Below are 4187 nucleotides of genomic sequence, written 5' to 3'. Positions count from 1 at the left end.
ATACACGTCTGTAGCCTAGTTCTTTAAAAGAGGAAGAAAAGTGCATACCAAACTTTTTACCATACACAGCCCATTTGCCATTCTTGACATGAAATAGAGCTGGCCTCTCTGAGGGATTGGGGGTCTGTTTTTGCTGATTCCACTCTGGTGGTGAGGGAGCGCAATGTGGGCTGAGGGGTGGGCTGCCGCTGTTGCGGGAGCAAGAGAGAGCCAGAGGTCCAGGGCGTGTCGAGCCGCCAGTCACTGTTAGATGTTAATGTACTGAATAACAATCTAAACCGATCTGTCATTAACATCTGCAACAAGCATGCCGTGCTGAATGAATAACAACTTGAACACATAAATTGGATGAGAAAGGCAAACAACCCATAGAAACCTACAGTGATCATGAATAACAAAGACAGTGCTTTTAAGTTCCCTGGGAATTCTGATGATGGGCATAGATACAGTATAAGCATGCTGTGGCAAGTTCCAGTGTCTGAGTTTTCTCCAGAGAATCAAAGACTTTGGAATTTAAAAATGCCTCACATTCGCTGGAAACACTCTATGAAAGGTTTATGAGATAAAATCCCTACAGGGCCTTAAACAATGACAAACTCATCCTAACTACTGGATATTCTTCAGTTTGCAGTTTGGAGAAAAAGTAACTGCACCACAGTCAACTAACATAAGTATTCTTTTTTTCCCCTCTTTTCTCCTCCTCTCTTCTAGTTTTCTCTCATCCCTCTTGTTTTTCTCTCTTGCTGCACCCGCTACAGAAAAAAAACAAAAACAAGTATTATTCGAATCCACACCAACTGAACAGAGATTACACATACGGCAGCTTGAAGTGACTGATAAAAAAAGTGATAAATTGATTCACAGACATGGCTGAATGAGTGAAGTGACACCACATTCCTCCAGGGCTTTGTGCGTTAGTATGTGTGTGTGCCTGTGTTTAATCTCCATCTCCAGCATGGCAGCACAATCCTACGTCTTTTTATTTTGTCTTGCATTGGGCAGCAACCTTACCTCCTGAGACACCGTCCCCCTGGAAGTCTATCAACACAACATGGTCAGCAGAGCAGAATGTGGTTGTGTGCGCGCGCGAGAGAAAGAGAGAAATAGAGTGTGCTTGTGTGTGCTGAACAAGCACACTGATACCCATAGCTCTGCTCTACACCTCTCTGTTCACTATTGCACTGCAGTTTCATCATCCATTGCACAGGTTTGATAGGCAGTTCCTCTTATTAGAAAACCTGGAGGGGGCGAGCCGGTGTTAAAATGAAACCCTCTTTATCAAATTGTGATGAAGTGCCTGAAGTGAACACAAGGTTAACTAAATTGCATATCCCTTCTGTTGAACTCTTTATGCTCCACCATCACCGCGGCACACAGAAGTTTAAGACACAGGGGTTTTGTAAGTACAAACGAGATGAGAGAGGTGTTTCTCTACCTTAAATCACTGTGAAATGTGTCTCACTTGTTAGAATTGCAGCTTGGTTCTAGCCGGGGGCTGAGATGAGGCGTCAGAGGTATTTCTGGGTCTCCAGCATCACACCAGAGCTGCTGTGGTGCTCTCTATGCCACACCTTGACAGTGACTTTGTGTGACAGCAGATATAATGTGATTTCTTCTGTCCCCGGGGTCCGAGGCTGATGATGGAGACTTCTGGGCTCTGCTTTGCTCGCCGGCGACAGCCATGACAGAAAAGGAAAAAAAATGCTTGAGCATGATGATCAGTGGCATTTTTCACACGGCATTGAGATCCCTCAGTCTGTGCCCTGTTTCCCATGTTTCACTGACAAAGAAATTAGGTCCCTATGTTCAACCTGAACGGCACACAGACCGGGATTTCCTCAGTTTGGGCACAATTACATCAGCTCACTGACCCTCTGTAAGGTGATTTTAGCATCTTCTTTTTTTCACTGTATAGCGTTCAGTACATTCCGGTTTGTTTTTCAATATTGTCATGAGTTGTACAGCAAATGAATGATGGACGTTGGTCGTCACTTCTACTGTAAGTGTGTCACATCAGGTGAAGCTGTGGTAGGTCATACCTGCAGGCTGTACGAGCCTCTGCTGTCGCTGCAGCTTATGGCCAAAAACAAAACTAACCACTTCTGTCATATGTGTTTTTTCTGGATGTTCAAAACATGAAGTGTTTCTGTCTGAGGTTTAAGTATATAGCCAAGCAAGTGTAGTTGCAGCTAGTGCTGAAACAATGGTTAATCAATTAGTCAATCAACAGCTTTTAAAAAAATATATATCGGCTAGTTCTAGCTTCTTAAAGGGATACTGCACAATTTGAACTCAACTGCCAAGCGAACACACCCCTCCCTTCTGTCAGAGACGTTTTCTTCTGTGCTCCCTCAGAAGCTCCCAGAGGTGGGGACTCGAGTTTGACTTAAGTCGCACACACAGTCAGTTCAGACTCGACTTGAGACTCGTCCTCAAAAGACTTAAGACTCCACTCGGACTCGAGGTGCGGGACTGATGAACAATGTTTATTTTTAGGAAATGTCTGATGAGCTTGTTGTTATTCCCCTCCCTCCGCTACCTACAATCTGCCAACGTAACACGTAGTATCAGCTGCGCGTGGCCACACATAAGAGAGGACAACAAACACCGGCAGCTGATGTGTGATTCATCTTAAATTTTGGCTTTAAAACTTCATACAACAAGGCCCAAACAAAGAAGCGCTGAACGCACAATAGGTTTGTAACCTGAGATTAGTAAACATGTTTAGCTCAGCACTGGCCATCTAACGTTAGCTTGCTTCTTGCTTTAGCTATGATGTACGGGAGGTTAACTCCGACTGTGTAATGATAAGATGAATGAGCGTTTGTATGCGTGCCAAACTTGTGGTAGTCAATTAACGTAATCATTTACGTCCTGCTGGCTGCCATCACGTTAATTATTAACGTCGGCTGCAAACAGGTTACAGGTTTATTGTTGATTATGCAACGTTACAGTTTTATTTAGTTATATCGTTACACTGGGTTTGAGAGTGTGGGGAATGTGTTCACTTACAGTACTTTAAGCTGTCATTGATTGCATTGCAAATTACATGGTTGTGCTCTGTGTTAAATAGGTTACAGGTTTTTTGTTGATCATGTAATGTTACAGTTTTATTTAACATTAGTTAACATTACACTGGGTTTGAGAGTCTGGATGGTTTGTTGACTTAACAGTAGTTAATAAGCTGTCATTAATTGCATTGCACATGTGATGCCCACTAGAATGTGATCACATTGTATGGTGTATGGTGTTAAATCATCTAAGGCGATGTCTGTATTTTATTTCCTTTATTTGAAGAAGATTTTATGTGGTTCAAAACAAGTAAAATGGTTTACAAGTGTGAATGGTTGGCCTGCTGTAGCAGCCTCCCGGCAGTAGGTGGCAGTGTGAGACTGTGGTTTACCCTCAGGGACCATGATCAAGAGCACATGCTCTGCTGTTTTCCCCCAATAACTGCGGAGATTTCAGCAAGGAAACACCATGTCTCTCTGTCTCACCCTTTTTCCTGTATTTCAGGTTAGTAATGTGTTAAAACATCACATAAGTCACTGTTAGAGAATGCTGAGAGATAAGTTGAGATAAAGTATAAGAGTAAAATTAGCAGGTTTTGGGGGTATGGTTTCACATGAGGCCCGCCGTGAGTAATGATAGCGGCGCGGTTTACTCTGTTAATAGCATGTTGGCGTAAGATGCTAGCGTGGGCCACACGTCTCCACTATTTTTGGGTTAGAGTAATATACTGGCTGGCTCCATAAACGATGTAGCATGTTGGAATATTTTGGAATGGTGTTATGTTTAAAACTATTGACAATGCTGTAATTGTACACTGCTCAAAAAAATAAAGGGAACACTTAAACAACACAATGTAACTCCAAGTCAATCACACTCCTGTGAAATCAAACTGTCCACTTAGGAAGCAACACTGATTGACAATCAATTTCACATGCTGTTGTGCAAATGGAATAGACAACAGGTGGAAATTATAGGCAATTAGCAAGACACCCCCAATAAAGGAGTGGTTCTACAGGTGGTGACCACAGAACACTTCTCAGTTCCTATGCTTCCTGGCTGATGTTTTGGTCACTTTTGAATGCTGGCGGTGCTTTCACTCTAGTGGTAGCATGAGACAGAGTCTACAACCCACACAAGTGGCTCAGGTAGTGCAGCTCATCCAGGATGGCACATCA

The sequence above is a fragment of the Micropterus dolomieu genome, linkage group LG11 (assembly GCF_021292245.1).
Source record: "Micropterus dolomieu isolate WLL.071019.BEF.003 ecotype Adirondacks linkage group LG11, ASM2129224v1, whole genome shotgun sequence".
Classification (NCBI taxonomy): domain Eukaryota; kingdom Metazoa; phylum Chordata; class Actinopteri; order Centrarchiformes; family Centrarchidae; genus Micropterus; species Micropterus dolomieu.
This window is presented reverse-complemented; position numbering follows the sequence as displayed.